The sequence below is a fragment of the Paramisgurnus dabryanus genome, chromosome 2 (assembly GCF_030506205.2).
Source record: "Paramisgurnus dabryanus chromosome 2, PD_genome_1.1, whole genome shotgun sequence".
In the NCBI taxonomy this organism is placed as follows: Eukaryota; Metazoa; Chordata; class Actinopteri; order Cypriniformes; family Cobitidae; genus Paramisgurnus; species Paramisgurnus dabryanus.
Window position 1 is genome coordinate 9,063,868 of NC_133338.1, and position 21,088 is coordinate 9,084,955.

A 21,088-nucleotide genomic window follows, 5' to 3' on the forward strand; every position below is an offset into this window, starting at 1 on the left:
CAGAGACCACGTCTGTCGGGAGGCCATGTATACGGAAGACGTGGTCAATGACAGCTACCGCTGTTTCCTTGGCTGATGGTAATTTGGGCAAGGGAATGAAATGAGTCGCCTTCGAGAACCGGTCCACTACGGTTAAAATCACCGTATTACTCTTAGAGGGTGGGAGGGCGGTAATGAAATCTAGCGAAATGTGGGACCAGGGTCTCGAAGGGACAGACAGCGGTAAGAGTAACCCATCTGGAGGTCGATTGGAAGTCTTACCAATCGCACAAACCGAACAAGCCAAGACGAAGTCGTGGACGTCACGAGCCATACCAGGCCACCAAAATCGTTGCTTGACTAGAAACCTAGTTCTACTAACCCCTGGGTGACAAGCAACACTGGAACAATGACTCCACTGGAGGACGTCTGACCGTAACCCTTCCGGCACAAATAATCGGTTCGGTGGGCAACGAGCCGGGGGCGTTACCCCTTCTAAGGCAGTCAAAACCTTCGATTCGACCTCCCATCTGAGCGCGGAGATAATGATGGTCTCCGGTAAAATGGGCTCGGGAGTAGCAGTACGATCGGCTCAAAAAGACGGGATAAAGCATCGGGTTTGATGTTTTTGGAACCCGGCCGGTAAGAAAGTGTAAAATCGAAACGACCGAAAAACAATGCCCACCGAGCCTGCCTGGAGTTAAGTCTTTTGGCGGTTCTAATGTATTCGAGATTCTTATGGTTGGTCCATACAATGAAAGGTACACCCGACCCTTCAAGCCAGTGACACCATTCCTCCAGTGCAAGTTTGACTGCCAACAACTCTCGATTGCCAATGTCATAATTAACTTCCGCAGGAGATAAACGATGAGCATAATACGCGCACGGATGCACCTTTCCATCTGAGGATGTGCGCTGGGACAACACTGCTCCTACCCCCACCTCTGACGCGTCGACCTCCACTATGAATTGACGTGAACGATCAGGGGTTACGAGAATAGGAGCTGAAACAAAGCAGCTTTTCAGTTTGGCAAACGCAGCATCGGCTGCGTCTGACCACCTGAACTTCAAACTAAGGGAGGTCAAAGCGGTCAGAGGTGCGGCTAGTTGGCTGAAATTGCGAATGAAACGCCGGTAAAAATTGGCGAACCCCAGAAATCTCTGCAGGGCCTTGCGAGACTCTGGGGATGGCCAATCTACCACAGCCTTAATCTTCTCAGGATCCATGCGAACACCCTCAGTCGAAATGATGTGTCCTAAAAAAGAAACAGACTGTGCATGAAAAACGCATTTCTCCGCCTTGACAAACAATCCATTCTCTAGCAACCGCAGAAGCACTCGTCGTACGTGTTGCACGTGTTCCTGGAGAGACGAAGAAAAAATCAATATGTCATCCAGGTAAACATATATGAATAGATCGTCCATGTCTCGCAACACGTCATTAACGAGTGCTTGGAAGACCGCTGGCGAGTTCGTGAGCCCGAAAGGCATCACGCAGTACTCAAAATGGCCACGAGGGGTGTTAAAAGCAGTCTTCCATTCGTCCCCCTTCCTGATGCGGACCAAATGATAAGCGTTACGCAAGTCCAATTTAGTGAAAACAGACGCTCCCTGCAACCTCTCGAAGGCTGAAGACATAAGCGGCAAAGGATAAGTATTCTTTACCGTTATGTTGTTCAGTCCTCGGTAGTCAATACAAGGTCGCAGAGACCCGTCCTTCTTTCCCACAAAAAAGAACCCTGCCCCCGCTGGAGAAGAGGAAGGGCGGATGAACCCCGTTGCTAGAGAACTGGATATATATTTCTTCATGGCCGCTGTCTCTGGAATAGACAAGGAATATAACTTGCCTTTAGGCGGAGAGGTACCTGGCAATAACTCTATCGCACAGTCATAGGGACGATGAGGAGGAAGAGAATCAGCCCGAGACTTACTGAACACCTCCTTCAGGTCATGGTACTCCGCGGGCACGTTAGTCAAATCCGCTGCTTCCCCCTGAAACACAGACTCAGAAACATTAACACCAGCAGACAAAAGACAAGAAAAATGACACTCCTCGCTCCAGCTAACCACGGATCCGAGACGCCAATCGATCCTGGGGTTGTGTTTGTGAAGCCAAGTGTGACCGAGAACAATGGGAGTCTGAGGTGAGTCTGTGATAAAAAATGAAATCCTCTCCGTATGATTACCAGATGTGACGAGGGAAACAGGAATGGTGGTCTGGGTAATGACTGGAAGCTTGTGTCCATCAAGTGCATACGGTGCAATGGGGTGTTTGAGGGGAGTGAGAGGAATGTTGAGCTTACTCGCCAAGTTGATGTCCATGAAACTACCCTCGGCCCCAGAGTCCACCAAAGCGTGCTGATCCAGTGCGTGGGTGGATCACCGTAGTCTCACCGAAAGGAGTGTCGATGTAGATGAGGTCTTCCTGGCAGAGATCCCACCCGATAGTAGCCTCAGATTTACTATCGGGCTTGATCTTTTACTGGGCAGCGCTGGATGTGATGTTCTGGGCTGCCACAGTATAAACACAGTCCAAGGGATCTCCGCCTGATCCTCTCCTCCCGGGAGAGCCGAGCTCGCCCCACCTGCATGGGTTCCAGATCTTCAGGTGGGCTGACCGCAACCTCTGACCGCAGGTGCTGAAGCTCCGAACTGGTAGTGCGCGTGGTTCTCCCCCTCCGTCTGGCAGCTTGGTCGAGTCGGTTGTCTATTCTGATAGTTAGGTCGATCAAACCATTGAGTGACGTGGGGAGTTCAACGGCGCGAATCTCCTGTTGGATGCGGTCAGCCAACCCATGCAGGAAATGATCCCACTGCGCCTCTTCGTTCCACTTACATTCCGCCACCAGGGTGCGGAACTCGATCGAGTAATCTGACACGGACCTATCTTCCTGATGCAGGTCCGCGAGAAGTCTGGCCGCCTCCCTCCCGGCGACGGAGCGGTCGAAGACCCGTTTCATCTCTTCTGAAAGGGCGTGGAACGAAGCACAGCAGCTGTCTTGGTTCTCCCACACCGCCGTCCCCCAGAGGGCAGCCCTCCCCGTGAGTAAGGAGAGTACGAACGCCACCTTCATCTCCTCGGTGGTGAACGTGCGAGGCTGCAAGGCGAAGTGCAGAGAACAATGAGAGAGAAATGATCGACAAAATTTAGGCTCACCCGCATACTTCTCCAGAATAGGGAGGCGTGGCTCGGACTGGCGAATGCCCCCGGTGGCGATCGGCGGTGTGGGTGGGGTGGGGGGCGCAGTGGGTGGCGGTAGATGTGGTTGTTGAGCCTGGAGGGCGAGCTCGGAAACTTTCGTCACCATTGCTTGGAAAGCTCGACCCATCTCATCTATCGCCTTGTCCTGACGATCCATACGACCCACGGCTCTTTGTAAAAACTCCTCCAGATGAGATGGGGAGCGATCGCCTGCTGCTTCCATGATGGTCATATTAACCAAACGAGCACATGGAGACTACGTGAGTACAAACACAGACACAAAACATGACACAGAGGAAACATAGGATTTACTACCGTGACAGAAAGTCCATGTGACTGCCAAAACTGTCAATGAGAAAGTCCATGTGACAGCCAATAAAACTGTCAATGAGAAAGTCCATGTAACTGCTAAAAAGACTGTCAATGATACCAGTTAAGTACTGGATGAAGCAGTTATAAGAGGATCGTTCAGTCAAGCTGATATGCGATTTGGAAGTACAAGAAACAAGCAGTGTGCTGCTATCAGTTTAACATCTGTACTTTAGCACTGTGTAAAAAATTTTTTGGCATGGCAAACTGCAGATTTTGATAATGTACTGAATAAGGGAAATGACCTTTATGTTGTTTTTTAAAAATCTAGGAAAATAGGAAAAGGCCAGTATGACTACATATTGATCCCAGAACTTCCTAGAACATGTTCATACTGTGACAAATATTTTGAAATAAAGTTTGGTTCATCTTTCTGTGGTTTTACTGATGTTTTTGAGTATGATGCAGGAGTGGGAGATTTTGCAATGCCATTTCATGTAGCAGTGGAGCGATCACCGTGTAATTTTGATGCTTGTTTGGTAACTATTGCTGCCAGTACATGTGCAATTATAAAACAAGGTCATTTGTATGCCATTGTAGATTCACATGCAACCAGTTTCATTAATGGGCAACAATACAAGGCTGCAACAAGCTTTGTAGCTTATTACAGCAACATTGATCATGTTATCGGGTATTTCTATGACTTTGCTAACAGGAATGAAGCCCAGCTTGTGTGACAGAAATGCAGGTGCATTTACATTCCCTAATGCTCAAAGCAGACCAAATGTTAATGGTGTTAAAGGCCAGCAGATCCAGATAAATTAATGTACCATGACTCGAGACCTACAGAAGGCATTCGCATAAAAAATTGCAATAAGGAAACAAATTCACAATGTCAGAAACCTCTTGGTGAAAGTCAGTTGAATAATCAAACTGTTATTGCTGCCGTCTCACTGAACACTGAAAGAAAACCACTCAAGGTGATTGATGTTAAAGCAACAGCAACTGGTAAATCCACAGCTGTTAACACAACTTGTAAGTCTAGTCAACAATGCAGTGCCACAAGCACTCCACATAAGAGCAAACATAAGCTGAGTAAGTGTACTGATGGTAACAGTAAACAAGGGCTATATGTAAGCAAATTGGATAAAGAAAAATTACCGGATAAGAAAAATACACAAGAAAATGAGTTGACAGATGTCCTGTTAAATGAGGATGTACTCACAGATGACATCATTATTGGGGATACTATAAATAATGAGTTCAGTTTTAAGCCATTAACATCTGTAAAGATGCTTTGTGTGCATGCTTACATTTGACTAATGAACACAACAGTAGACCTGTTTGAGTCGTGACTCACTCGGATCTTTAACCCGGATCTTTAAATTAACTCATGAGTCGCGAGTCTCTAGTGTCATTAACCCGGATCAGTTGAGTCCTACTACAATTCAATGTAAAACCATAAACAGCGCCACCACACACACAAACCTCTTTCAACATTATTGATGAGACTTCGCTCGGACTACAGATCCAGTCGTAACCAGCTGACCTGCGCGAGAACTGACCCAAGATTCTCACTCAGAGCCAGAAACATTGCAAACTCGAGAGACCTGCGGATCCGCGTGATCAGCGAATTTACCCGAGATTCTCACTAAGAGCCGGAAACATTGCAAACGCGAGAGACCTGTGGATCCGCGCGAGCCGCGAACTGACCCGAGATTCTCACTCAGAGCCTGAAACAATGACTCGAGAGACATGCGAATCTGCTCTGACTCGAGAATCTCTCAACTCGTAACCGGCTGATCCGTAACCGGGTGATCTGCGCGAACTATCTCTCCGGCTCTGGGGGCTACATAAGCAGGACACAGTTTTTTTCTATATTTTCTCTATATTATTATGCTATTGTTATTAGGCTTATTTTTTAAATGGTCGACCATACACACCAAACCTAAAACCTATAAGCATGTTTCAGAAGTGAAAGGCTTGGGGGCGTGAACTCAACGAAGATGGCTGCGTAGAACGCGGGCTCCTTACAACTTCGCACATAAACTACCTCTAACTTCTTCAAAACTTTATTTTTTAACTCTGTCTCGAGTATGTCTAAGACCCTTTCGGCTAAGGAATGTGACTTTTTTTCAAAAGCACGCACGCGAAGTGCAAAAACAGCTCTGTCTGCAGAAAACTCGAACGCTGACGGTATGGCGGAGATAGCCGATGTGCTAAACGAGCTAAAAGGACTCCGTTCAGATTTTGGTTTAAAGTTAGATGGTATAAACAACCGTTTGGGTGAAATGGCAAGTTCCATCCATGCCTTGGAGAGAAACCTGTCTGATATTAAGCAAAATGTGTCAGCTAACGAAAAACGTATTGAAGAAACTGAGATCCGTATTGCTGCAGTGGAGGACAAGGCTGATACAACTGAATCTGCGCTAATTTCGGCAACAAAACGGATTGTACAGTTGGAAATGAAAACGGATGATCTGGAAAATCGTGGGAGGATGAAGAATATCCGAGTATTCGGTCTCAAAGAGGGAGCTGAAGGAAGACGCTCCTTATTGGATTTTATGCACGATATGCTACCTCAATGGCTGGAACTCGGACCAGAGAAATCATTTATCTTGGAAAGAGCTCACCGCACGCTGGCTCCTGCAAACCCCAAACAGAACAGAGCGGTGCTTATCTGCTTTCTCAATTCTCATGATAAGGAGTTTGTTTTGCGTACCGCGAGGCAGCGAGATATCAAACATGATGGATCCAAGTTGTCTTTTGTCCAGGATCTTTCAGCCGAAACAATCCGTTTGAGACGTGAATACAATGATGTTAAAAAGTTGTTTATCGGCATGGGGATTTTTCGTGGATACCATCAGCATCCGTGTAAGTTACGGGTGCTTTACAACGGTAAGATCAAACTGCTATCTTCTCCACGCGAGGCCGAGGATTTCTATCGCAATATCAGCGCTGGTTAAACAGTGGATGGTCGGTTTTGATTTGACTTTAATGTTTCAAAAGAAAGAGGTGAAGTGATTTTTGTATGCGTTTATTCCCTCCAACTAAGTTATACAAAGTTTTACTTTTGCTTCTCCAACTGACTTATTTAATTATGATGAATGTGGACAATAATACATAGTACCAGGTTGGACACACTATCTTATATTAATTTTTTTTTATTTGACTTTGTTTTTTTTATAATCATTCATATAATGGGAGTTACGTTTGTTTGAGTACATTATGAAAATTATACACTTACATTTGAAGTGCGATGTTGGAGGGGCATTCATCGTTTGCCGTACTAGTTAAGGGTTTCACGCATATTTGTTGTGATGGGGATTGTCTGGTCGTTTAGGGACCAAGCTTCTGTTCTTAGGGTGGGAAGGGGAGTTGTGTGCTTTTTTTCTCTTTTTTTTCTTTTTTCTCTTTTTTGTGTGTGTGTATTTTTTTTTTTTTTTTTGGTGTATCTATTTATGGTCTTCTTGTGTTATGGTTTACACGTGATATTTATATATGGGTAGTTTACTTAATTTAATATCATTTAATGTCAGAGGTTTAGGTTATCCAATTAAACGTAAGAGAGTCCTTACTTTTCTTAAAAAGGAAAAGGCTGACATAGCACTACTCCAGGAAACTCACCTGTCTAGTGAGGAGCATATAAAGCTTAAGAGGGATTGGGTAGGACAGGTTTATTTTTCAAGTTTTTCAAGTAATAAGAGGGGGACGGCAATACTTGTGCATAAAAACCTTCCTTTTATTTTTAAAGAGCAGCATAAAGATGATGAGGGTAGGTACATATTAGTATGTGGAACACTTTATGGTCAAGATTTAGTATTACTTAATGTTTATGCACCTAACACTGACTGCCCCAAATTTATGACGAACATTATTACTTTATTTATTCAATATAACACAGATTTTGGAATAATTGCTGGGGATTTTAATTGTTGTATGGATGCTAGTTTAGATAAATCTTCAGCCTGTGTATCTAATCCCAATGCTTCAAAAACTTTAATGACAGCTTCTAGAGAGGTCGGCCTTGTTGATGTGTGGAGGTAGTTCAACCCCATACAGAAAAATTATACTTTTTACTCTGCGAGACATAAAACCTACTCTCGATTAGATTTATTTTTTTTACCTCAGGCCTATCTTTCCTCAGTTATTTCTTGTAACATAGGCACGATTCTTATATCAGACCATGCGCCAATTTATCTCCGGCTATCATTGCATCAGCATCAGATACATTCAACTAGGTATCGGAAATTTAATTCATCACTCTTAACTGATGCTGATGCTTGTAAAAACATTAGACACTGGTTAGAACAGTATAGGCAAGATAATGCCGCCTCCCCTGTTTCTCCTGCAGTGATATGGGAGGCAGCCAAAGCTGTTATTAGGGGGCATTTAATCTCTTATACATCTAGGAGGAAAAGAAATAACGAGCAGTGTGAGCAATTGAATAAGGAGCTTATATATTTAGAGCAACTTCACAAACAATCACCTACAGAAGTGAACCTAAGGAATCTTTATATTGTTAGAAATAAACTTAATCTGCTTGAGATTGAACATGTTAAAAAACTATTAACTTTTACTAGGCAACATCATTATGAATTCTGTAATAAATCAAGTAGGCTTCTAGCTTATCAACTTAGAAGAGATCATGCTGACCGTACAATAACATGCATACGTAATTCATCGGGACAACTAAAATATGATATGCAATCTATTAAATCCTCTTTTCATGGCTTTTATACACCGTTATATACATCTGAAAATCCGTCAGAGACAGATATTAATGTGTTTTTAGAAAATATATCTTTGCCTTCACTGTCGGGCGCTGATAGGGAAAAATTGAATTCCTTTTTTACCCCGGAGGAGGTGTATCAAGCAATTCTGTCACTACCTTCTGGAAAATCGCCAGGACTAGATGGATATCCTGTTGAATTTTACAAGGTCTTTTGGCCTGAAATCGAGCCCTTGTTTATGCCTATGATCGTAGACTTTGCACAAACTGGAACTCTTCCAGAAACGATGAGGACAGCTGTGATATCATTAATACATAAGAAAGATAAAGACGCTGCTGATTGTGCTTCCTTTCGTCCGATCTCTTTGTTGCCTGTCGATTTTAAGATAATTTCTAAATTAATTGCTCATAGGTTGGAAGATTTAATGCCCCAGCTTATTAATATAGATCAGTCTGGTTTTATAAAAAAACGAAACGCTTCTGATAACATTAGAAGATTACTGAATGTAATCGACCACTCGACCCTGTACAAAAACCCAGCATTAATAATATCATTAGATGCAGAAAAAGCATTTGACAGGGTTGAGTGGTCATACCTTTTTTCAGTATTAAAGAAATTTAATTTTGGGGACAGATGCATAGGGTGGATAAAATCTATGTATAGTGATCCACAGGCTCAAATATGCGTTAATGGTACTCTTACAGAGAAGTTTGATTTACAAAGGGGCTGTCGACAGGGATGCCCCCATCCCCTTTTTTATTTAATTTAGCAATTGAACCTTTAGCAGAAGCTGTACGGACTAATGTAGAAATTACGGGAGTTGATACTGGGAAAATAAAAAACAAAATCTCTTTGTATGCGGATGATATAATTTTGTATCTATCGAACCCAGAAAATACAGTTCCAAAAGTGTTAGATTTAATAAGTATGTTCGGGAAGATATCAGGTTATAAAATAACGCTTTTTCTATGAATATGTCAATTTCCAATAGTTTAAAGAGTTCTTTGCCCTTTATTTGGGCCGAGGCTGGGCTTAAATATCTTGGAGTGAAGGTATCTTCAGACCTCAAAGACTTATTTAATTTAAACTACCCTCCACTTCTCAAAAAGATTAAGGAAGATTTAGATTATTGGAAATTACTCCCTATCTCTCTTCTAGGAAGAATTAACACAATTAAAATGAATATACTACCAAGACTTAGTTTCTTATTTCAAACACTGCCTTGTTATCTCCATAAAGCTTTTTTTGACTCCTTAAATAAACTAATAAGTTCATTTGTCTGGAAGAATTCTACACCTAGAATATCTTTTAAAACACTTATTAGAGCTAAAGAAAATGGTGGATTAGGTCTTCCTGATCTTCAGTTGTATTATTGGGCTGCTCAAACAAAAGGTATGATTAGTTGGATACATCTTGATTGTAGAACTGCTCACTGGACAGTTATTGAAGAAGAGCTTTGCTCTCCTACGCCGTTGACTTTTTTACCATATATTAATAACATAAGTACACTATACTCTGTGACAAGGTCTTATGTTGTCTATAATATACTTAGAGCCTGGCAGGATGTTAAGAGGTTTTGTGGATCTGTTGGTAAAATTTCCTGTCTGGCACCTCTATTTTCTAACCCAGATTTACCGCCAGCCTTTGGAAAATCTTTGCTTCTAAAATGGAAAGATTATGGTATATATCAGTTCCAACATTTATTTGTAAATTGCTCTTTAAAGTCATTCTCAGATTTAATTTCAGAATTCAAGATTCCAAAATGTGAGTTCTTTAAGTATTTGCAAATTCATCATTTGATAAGTACTTTGGATAAGGCAGGGCGTTTATCATTGGAGCGATCTAGAATGGAGGATGTTTTGATAAAACAGACAAAATTAAAAGGGATAGTTTCTGTTATTTATGGTGTACTTTTAGACCACCATGACTCTTCTTTGGCCTCACTTAAAATTGTGTGGCAAAAGGATCTTGAATGTACCTTTGATGATGACCAGTGGGGTATTATATGTAAGAGTGTTTTTACTTCTTTTTCTTGTAACAAAATTATAGAACAGAATTATACATTTATGCATAGAATTTATTATACCCCCCTTCGATTGAGCAAAATGTATCCCAATGTGTCACCTAAATGCCACAGATGTGAATCATGTATAGGATCAATTATGCACATCTTTTGGAAATGTCAAAAGCTTGAGTACTTTTGGAAAGAGGTACATGATTGGACAGTTAAAGCTCTCAAAACATCATTGGACTTTACGCCTGTACTATATCTTTTTGGGACTGAATTTGATAAGACATATGACCCCGTATTTGTACAAAGAATTAGTGTAATCTCTTACATAGCAAAAAAATGTGTATTGCTCAATTGGAAACAACATAAATCTCCAACATTTCATCTGTTTAAACTCCTCTTGTATGATACACTACGACTTGAACAATTTACTTATTGCTTAAGAGGCAGGGCTGATGTTTTTGAGAAAATCTGGGATTCTATTATAGAATATTTGATGAAAACAAATATTTTTACTTTCAATAATGACAGATGGAATGTACATGCATCAACTGATTAGGTATTTACAGATAATGCTATAAATCTGAAGCACTGTAATGAAAATCACTTTGAAATAGTCACATGTGTTACACATAAAAATCAAATAAATGTTTGTGCAGGAGCATGCAAAGCTGTTTACGAAAAAGGAAGTTAAATGACACCGCAGACAAGCCCAAAAGAATTGTCTAAAAGGACATTTTTAGAAGACATTGGATACAGACAGAAAACAAATAAAATTTCCAAAACTAAAGATTGTGCTCATATTGAATACCGACAGAAAAAGATTGAAATGTCTAAAAATAAGTATTGTCATGACACTAAATATAAGGAGAGAAAACTTCAAATTCTTCAAATTAAATATCAAAACGTAAAAAAAAATCAAAGGACAAATATTCCACAGATGTTGATTTTCAATATTCTCATATCAAATACAAAACCAACACAGTTTTTAAATCTAACTTACGTGACTATTCTAAGCCTAAATATAGCACAAATCCCATTTTTAAATCCAGTGTTCGTGAATATTCTAAGGATAATATAACACAAATCCCAGTTTCAATGCCAGTGTTCTTGAATATTCTAAGCATAAATATTGCACAAATCCCACTTTTAATGCCAGTGTTCGTGAATATTCTTATAGTAAATATCATAATGATGCAAACTTCCGCATGAGTAAAATACAGAAAGGATGTGAAATTTATGCAAAACAAAGAGAAAGACAAAAAAATTGATGCTACTATTGGTCGGTTTCATCAAGAAGTCAGCAGAGGTCCAGAATTTGTTTGTTGTGTATGTCATCGGCTATTGTTTAGAAAACAAGTTATTGAGTGTGAATTTGATTGCTATGAACAAAAAGGACAGCACATAGCTGCTTTAAGCGAAAGATGCATCACACTAAAGTATTTACATGTATGTGACACTGAATGTGAGCATAGTTGTAATTTATCTGGTAATTTAGCCTGTAATTTGTGGATATGTTATATATGCCATCAAAAAATCCTTAAAGGACAACTACCTGAAGAGAGTGTTGCCAACAATATGCATTTGGAGGAAATTCCTAAAGAATTAAAATGTCTAAACTCATTGGAACAACGTCTAATAGCACTCAATATTCCTTTCTTAAATTGTTGTCTTCCCAGAGGTCGGCAGAGGGCATGCCATGGACCCGTTGTCTGTATTCCGATTAATACTACAAACATGACCAACATACTTCCACGAAATTAATGTGTGATCATATGATAAAAATCAAACTGAAACGAAAATTGACATACAAAGGCCATTATGAATATAAATATGTCCACACTGATAACGTCAGAAATGCTTTAGTATATACCACTTATTGTTCTTCACCAAATAAAGATGTGGAGTTTAATGAGCAGAAGATCAACAATTTGAATGAACCTGATGAGGCTGATGGTAATGAAATGCAGGAAGATAATGTTTCTGATAACAGTGACAATGAGAAGGTAGCTGATGATGAACCACAGGAAGATCTTACATATATCAGGGAGCAAAGTGGACTTTTGTCAGACACATCACTACAGCCTTTTGACATTGGTTCAGAAATAATTGATCAACATTTTCATGATGTACTAAGTGTAGTACCAGGTGAAGGTAACAGTCCTGTCAGGTTGTTATCAAATGAAACCAATGAGACTAAGTGCTTCCCTTTTCTTTATCCTACTGGTGGTCCAACATTTCACGATGCCAGACCAGAAAAAAATCACATTGTCACGATACCTGAATGCACAAATATTAAATGCTGATGGACGTTTTGCTTAGAATTCAGACTTCTTTTTTTATGCACAGTATATATCAGAAGTTGAACAAATTCTGTCTAATGTCTCAATTGCATTATGAAAAGGTTTTGCGAAAGGTAGTTTATCAGGTGACACCAGATATGCTGACAAATCCTGATTCCTTGCAAAAATACTTAAGTTTAATGAAGGATATAAGTTTTTGAGACCAGTCAGAGGGACCCCTCCCTATTGGATGTCTACACAGAAAGATCTCTTTGCTTTGATTAGACAACTTGGCATACCATCTTCTTTGCATCTTTTAGTTCTGCTGATCTGAGATGGTCTGAAATGTTGAACACCATTATTAAACAAGAGGGCAAACAAATAAATTTAGATCAACTTGCCTGGGCTGAGAAATGCGAACTTGTATGAAAAAATCCTGTCACTGCAGCAAGAATGTTTGATCACAGATGGCATTGTTTTCTGAAATATGTGACCAGTCACGGAAAGTAGGGACACAAGTCGGATCTGGGCATTTTGAGTTATTCACAGATTCTGAAAGTGCAGTTTCTAAGCTTTCCAACGATGTGTAACACATGGAAATCTGATAAGATTTGGAGAAGTTGTGGCCATTTGAATATAGGAACTCAGAAATACTCAAACCGAGAAAATCGAGACGAAAGGGACTCTTCTTTTCAGCTGGGGGAGACAATAGGGCTCATTTACATCTCATTTAGCTAAGCCATACCCCCTGTAAAACCCTTTTTGAGATGTTCTAGCATCATATGTAGTATTTTATGACCAAATGACAACCCGCAAAAATAAACATGACTCTTTTACCTTTGTGGGGATCACAAGTCGAATCCAGTCTGTTTCAGATTATCCAATGACCATATTTGTCCACAAATGCGTATAATCCGTGAAATATAGATTGTTTACATCAGATTTCGCATGAATGTCTGGTAATACAATATAATATATAATCTGAAGACTATTTAAATCATAACATGTAAGGGTATATGAGCTTACACTCCGTTAAACACATGAACCCGCCTTCAAAGTTTGTATTTAAAATAGGGAAGTAGTATAATAGATCATCCAAACAGCGCCGTGGAAAACGTGACATCCTTTAGAGAGGTTACCAATGGCTCGCTCGTTCCTCCATCAGCCAATGACTTCATGGAAAATATTGATAGACAAAACATGTAGCCAATTATATGAAGAATACAACTATATCTGTGTAACTTCTGTGTGTTTGGACTCATGCTGCGCTGCAAGAACTGACATACAGATGACGTCAAAGTACCGCGAGAGCGAGTCGAAATTAAACTACTCTGTAAGATTTCTTGAAGAGCTCTCGCGGTACTTTGACGTCATCCGACTGCGGCGCCGCATAAAGTCAGTGACGCGGCTGACGTACGATGCGGCTGACTGTTATTTGTTCCGCCCCAGCTTCTTTTATTTTTCTTTTGTTTTGTGCGCCCGAGCTTTACAGTCTGGGGAGACGCAGGCTATAAGTTTAAAAAAAAAAAAACGTAGCAAAAAAAAAAAAACTTAGCAAACATGTCTGAGGAACAGGGCTGCGCGTCACTACAGTCACGTGACTTCACGCTCGAGCCGGAAGAGAAGACAATGCTGAATAAAGTCGTAACTCTGCTATTTTTGGACCAAACTGTATTTTCGATGCATCAACACAATCTTACTGACCCACTGATGTCACATGGACTACTTTGATGATGTTTTTATTAACTTTCTGGACATGGAAACCATACATAGATTTTCAATTAAGGGGATAGAAAGCTCTCGGACTAAATCTAACGATAAAACATCTTAAACTGTGTTCCGAAGATGAACGGAGGTCTTCCGAGTTTAGAACGACATAAGGGTGAGTCATTAATTACATTATTTTCATTTTTGGGCGAACTATCCTTATTTAGTAGTCACGCTGTTCCCTTTGGGGGCGGAGGCGAAAACACAAGCTTATACAGTATGTAAATATACACACAGACAATGACGCCCCCCGCTGCACGCTAGAATCTCCGGAAAAACAAGCCAATTTTAACCGCAAAATGTACGCTTTTAAATATACAAAAACTGCTATCTCAAACATGGAGAGGCTTCTTCGTGATCTCAACTAACAGATTCTGCAATAAAACGAAAATCACAAATTTCGAAAAAAAAACTTTGTTTCTCATTTTCTCGAAACTTGTGCTGCCGACTTGAGTCCCTGGTTTCCGTGACGGGTCACATATGTCATTATGTCACCAGCTGAACCTATCGGTAAAATAAAATACTATTTTTATCGTGTTGAATTCCAGCAACGTGGTTCTTCTCATGTTCACTGTCTGTTTTGGGTAGAAAATGCTCCAAAGCTTAATGATGATGATGAAGCTAACGATCCTGTGGTTGCTGATTTCATTGACACATATATAACCTGTGAGACACCACCAGAACAAGACATTGAACTCTTTGAAACAGTAAACACTGTGTGGAAGCACAGTAAAAAGACATTCAAAAACATGTCGCAAGAAAAATACAGTAAGTCGTTTTAATTTTCCAAGACCTCCATCTAGCCATAACTTTATTACAAGAGCATCTAATGCAGATGAGTTTAAAGGGAAAAATGAAGATGACACAGCAAATTTAATTTAAAAAAATCAAAAATGTTTTAAACTCTGATGTGATTTTTGATTCAACTGATAATTTATTCACATCTGTTGGTATTTGTCAGGTTGTCTTTGAAAAAGCATACAACAAATGTTCTAAAAAGAAATCCATTGTCTTGAAACGAAATCCAAAAGATATTTGGGTAAACCAGTATAACAGAGATTTACTCCTGCTTGGCAAGGAAATATGGATATTCAGTATGTCACAGATGCATTTTCTGTAGTTGTTTATATACTAAGCAACATCACAAAAGCAGAAGAAGAAATGGGACTTTTGCTTCAACGTACACAAAATGAGGTTATGAATAGCAAGGGAACCTAGTGGGTTTGTGTCAAAAATGCCATTCATTTAGTCTGCCATTGTCACCATAATTGGGGCGAGGGATCGTACGCCTTTCGTGTCAACCATGGACGCGTTAAACCGGTTACAGAATGGACACTTTTAAAATTTCAAAGATTTTACCTGCAAGGCAGATTCTACCAGGTAATGGACACCTCTAGGGGTGCCATTGAGTTGTGGGACCACCCCCCTCGACCCCCAGTGACACGGATCCACTATTTGTCCACTTGCCCATTATTGGTCCGGATTTAGCGCCACAACCCTCGGGACCCCCGGGCACGCCCCCCAGGACACGCCCCCCCTGACACGGACCCACTATTTGTCCATTTGCCCATTATTGGTGCGGATTGACCCCCTGACCCATCCTGACCACCCCCCGACCCCCCCCCCGTGACACGGACCCACTATTTGTCCATTTGCCCATTATTGTTGCGGATTGACCCCCTGACCCCTCCTGACCACCCCCCGACCCCCCCATGACACGGACCCACTATTTGTCCATTTGCCCGTTAGTTGCGCGGGTTGACCAACTGACCCCACCGGACCGCACCCCCGACCCCCCCCCCATGACACAGACCCACTATTTGTACATTTGCAGACTACTTTTTCGGGAAAAGGTCCAAACCCCAAACGGACGTCACGGGCCCGGCTTACGTCCCCTCACGTGCCCTGTAGCGCAGAGTTCGACGCGAAAATGTCGTTCCTGTCCGTTTTTGCTCAATTTGGACCCTAGCTCTACCGAACCACCCCTACCCCCTTCTCAGCCATCGGCTGTGAGCTTGCCAGTCGTCCGTTTCGAGATCCGGCCCGTCTCGGGGTCCTGGGGACGTAGTGACACGAACCAGGTACGAAAAATAACATTGCTTTAATGGAGACGTGGCAGTGCCGTCACGCGGCCCCGTAAGGGCGCGCGGCTTCGAAACGCACGGGGTATCCCCTTGCCGACGGCCCAGCTGAGGAATCCGGCGGCCTGCCCCCCAAGAACCTTTCTCGACCCTACTTGCCAACCCTAGCCCTAGGAGTTTTGCGATCGCACCGGGAGGCACAGCGAGGGCGCTGTGGGCAGGGCGTACGCCGAATGCGCGCGTGCTTCGGAGACGTCGTGCGCGGACCCTCTGCCGGACAGCACGCCGAATTTCGGGCACCTAGTCCTTTTCCCGGCCTCGCAGGAGCACTGACAGTTTCCCGCTAAAACTGCGGGTTCGCGGACGGTGTCCGATCGGGTCGAAATTCGGCACCCGCGCGCTTGGGGGCCCCACCGTACGGGCCCCCGAAGCGCAGACCCCTGGGACCTTCAGAAAAAAAATTAGCTAAACGGAGCTCGAATGGCAAACAACATGGTGTGGTGGTCTAGGCCATCAAGAGGATCATGATGAGTGATTTTGAGAACATTTGGACAACCTTGTCTTAATTTGGTGCTACGTTCTCCAGATTCAGATATGTCGATCGGGGGCCCCCCAGAGGTCATATGACACCGCGCGGGGTCACGAGGAGCGCGTCCACAAACCCATTACGGAAAATAACATTGGTTTAATGGAAAAGTGTCTCGACCCCCGCGCGGTCCCTGAACGTCGCGCGGCCCCGATACGCCAGTCGTAACATCCCACACGGGGCCCGGCTGGGGACTCCGAAGCACGCGGCGGAGAGCCTATCGCGAGCCGAGTTACGAACCCTAAAACTGGGATTTTGCGGCGCTCCTGTGCGCACGCTGTGCGGCGTTGGCGCGCGGGTTTCAGATATGTCGGGCCAGAGCCGTCCAGCAGACCGCGTGCCGAATTTGGCGAGCTTACGACAGTTTCCCGCGTTTCGGCGCGCGGGTTCGTGTCGGCTTCCGATCGGGCCGAAACTCGGCACGCTCTATGTCGGAGTTCTCCCGAGACGGACCCCCGAAGCGTGGGCCGCTGCGGCGTTCCAGAAAAAATAGATTCCAAAAAAGCAGGACTGCGGCTCCGAGGCCTGTGCGCGGGCTCGCGACAGGCTGAGGGCGACCAACGCCGACCTCAACGAACAGGTCGACGCCCTCACGTCTTCCTTGGCGGAGCTCACCAAGAGGTATAAAAAACTTCTTCGTCGGAAGACGGCGAGGTCGGCGCAGGAAGTCCGGAGGGTGACGGGAAAACTTCTCGGCGCTCTGGAGGCTCCGGTGTCTCCGGACCGGGAGGAGGCACCACCGGAGGCCACCGGAGACTCTCCTCCGGAGGTAGAAGCTGGGCCCGTCACGCCACCCCCGCAACCTGAGGAGGAAGAGGGGGGAGAGTCAAGCGGCCCTCAGTTTCCGGACCACGTGGTCGCCCTTAGTGAGCAGCGGTCTTTGTTCCCAGCGACCTCCTACTGTTGATAGTCTATAATGCTAACGTTTATCTCCCTCTCTCTCGACGAGCTCCTGGCGGAGTTCAGGAGGCACCACGAGGGGCCGGAACCCAGCCGGAAGCTGAGGGACAACGTTACCAGCAAAGTGTACCGGATCAGGGCCTTCATGGCCTACATGGCGGAGGGGAAAAGCCAGCTGGCCACGTTGCGGTTCATGCATGACCCTGAGAGGATGAGGACGTAAGTTCCGGTCCTTGTTGTCTTTCTGCTGTCGTTTTGACGCCGGCGGGGCGCTATTAACTCTCGTTTCTCTTTGTGTGTGTCCGCAGGTGGGTGACCAGTCTCAGGGCATCCAAAATGACCGAGACTACCTTGAAACACTATCTGGACAACGTGGCCCAGTTCCTGGACTACGTGCATGAGACCCCTCCGCCGACCTCCCGCCTGTCCAAGAAATACATGCTGGGGATCAGGCGGGAGGCCAGGGCCCTGCTGAAGGGCCTCCGTAGAGGTGTTGTGATGCACCAAATTGGGGTGAAACAGGCCAAAGAGGGCCGCGTCATCCCCAAGGCGGTGCTCCGTCAATGCCTCTCGGAGGCCAAGAAGCGTATCCCGGAGGTCCTGGGTAGGTCGAAGTCGCTGTCGGTTTGGCATTGTGTCCGGTTTCGTGTCTCTGTTTTACTCAGGTGTGCTCTTGTATCCACAGACCAGCTCGAGAACGACCTGCAGCAGAAGACCCAGTTCTCCTTTTATGGCTACTTGACGGCCTACTACGCCTCCATTTACGGGCACCGGCTGGGGTTTTTTCAGAACCTCACCATCCGGGAGGTGGAGGGGGCCGTCAAGTCGCCGAGCACAGGGGACTACCTCATAAACGTAAGCGTTTTCCCCCGAGCGTAGATCGGAAATCGTCGCGCCTGGCACGACCTAACTCTCTCTCTCTTTTCTCTCTAGCAGATCTCTCTACACAAGACGAACCGGGCGTTCGGCCCGGCGCAGATGTCCCTGACCGCCGAGGAGTATGGATGGTTTCGGCGGTTCCTGGCGCTGTGCGACCGGCTGGTCGGCGGGCCGGACGCCCGCTTATTCTTTTTCACATCGACACCCAACCCCTGTAAGAACCTGAACAATTACTTTCAGGGGGCTTGGGTGTCGATGGGCCTGCCGGGGAAGCCAACTTTCATGGACATGCGGACCTCCATCGCCACCCACGTAAGCGCCGGACACCCGTGATATCGTTAGATTTCGTTTGTACGTACGCTCGCGACTGACCCTTTGTGTTCTTCTCTCTTTCGCAGGCCCGTAACACCCACTCGAAGGCCGACCGGGAAAAAATGGCAAAGTTCATGTGCCACGACACCTCCACGGCCGACCGGTTCTACGCCATGAACCTGAACGTCAGGCAGGCCGTGGAGCACCGTCGGCTCTTCGAGGGGGCGTTGGTGGGGGAGGAGGTCTCGCCGGCGAAGCCGGCCGCAGAGGAAGAGGGGCGGAAGAGGACGGGCAAAAGCAAGCACGGCCGGGGAGCGGCCAAGAGACAGAAGGACGAGTCCCCGACCTCCTCGCCGCCCACCTCCGAAAGCAGTACGGAGGAGGAAGGCGAGGCGGTCCCCTACCAGGAGTCCGGGGTGTCCAGCCTCGACTCTCCCCCTGTGAGTTGCCTTCGTAGCTCTTACGCGACTGCGTTCGGCTTGCGTCGATGCTAATTTCTTTCTCCTTCTTGTGTTTCAGAGCTTGGAAAAGTACAAGGGGGAAAACGTGGCGAGCTCGGACTCCTCGTCCTCGTCCTCCATCGGGGCGTCCCCGGTCCGGACGCCCAGCGACCTGTCCGCCCACTCCGGGGAAAAGGCTTCGCCGGCGGTCCACGACCCTGAGCAGGCCGACCCCGAGCAGGCCGACCCCGAGCAGGCCGACCCCGAGCAGGCCGACCCCGAGCAGGCCGACCCCGAGCAGGCCGACCCCGGGCAGGCAGCCCCGGCGCTGGGCCTCCTGAGCCGTCCGAAGAGGGTCGTCAGGAAACCGGTGGTGGTCCTGACGCCGGTCAAGCCTGCCCTGAGCCCGTTGAGCCGCAGTAAAATATGCAGGGGCACGTGCGAACCTGAGGCGGGCCTTGGACAAGGCCCGGAAGTGACATGTTAAAATGTTAAAATGTTCTGTGTTATTTAAATGTGTTCATATTGTTGTGTCTCTTTTTTTATAAATAAATGTTCATGTTCTTTGGAAAAATGACTGACTTGTCTTCATTTCTGGTTTTGACAATAATAAATTCCAAGTAATCAAACAACACTTAAGTAAATAGCTTTATTCGAATACCAGCATTTTTTATTAATTAATACAATCGTTAGCAAAGAGAATCCAAAGGAATTAACAGATAATAACTAACATGAAACAAGTATTAAACAATTTATTAAAACAATTTATTAAAAACACTTAAAACAAATAGATAAAACTTAAACATTAATCTCTAGCGAAAGGGAATCGTCGTTTGGCCAAAGGAAAATGAATAAGGTCAAAATATTTGATAGAATAAAGTTAAAACAGAGCGAAACTGAAAACCGGAAGTGAACGGCCCTAGGAATTAATAAACTATAAACGTAACATAAAACGTGATCGAAACAGCGTAAGGTAACGAGAAACTAAACGGAATAAGGTAAAAAAAAATTAAAAAATTATTACATCGTTTTTAAATATGTAAACACAAACCAGGAAGTGAACAGCGCCTAAGAACAATTAATTTCAACATAAAGACAACTTAATGAAACGTAACGTTGATCTCGAATGATGTAAATTAACTTTATTAGTTTGAGAAAAACAAGTAAAATTAAAACAACGACTTCAAAAGGTAAACGAATCCCATTGGCTACTGTACTCTCTACGTAGGACTTGACGGGAATTTCGGAAACCCCTATATATATTGACAACAGCTGATTAATGACTCATATATCAACAGATGATCGATTTAATGAGTAAGTTTGATTATGTTTTGATTTGACGATTTGAAACTTTTAACAAGTGATAGTGTTAATTGATTTTTTTTAAATTGGATATGTACAAAGTTGTAATACGAGCGCCGACATGTCTCGTTAATGCATAGATCGTGATTTATTAAGTAATTATCTGTTTAACGTCACGTAAAGTCACAGTCCAGCGTCTGTGACGCACCTTTTAATACCAGGGCCTGGCTATTGCATTAAACATGAGTTGATTGATTGATTTAACCTCTGACCTATGCTTGTCTTATGGAAAAAACAGTAATTTC

The 21,088-nt window shown here is 44.0% G+C and overlaps 1 pseudogene; it reads left to right on the forward strand.

Moving 5' to 3' along the window:
- The first annotated feature begins 5,688 nt into the window (after window positions 1–5,688).
- LOC141280660 (uncharacterized) lies at window positions 5,689–17,857 on the forward strand (annotated as a pseudogene).
- Window positions 17,858–21,088: the final 3,231 nt, after the last annotated feature.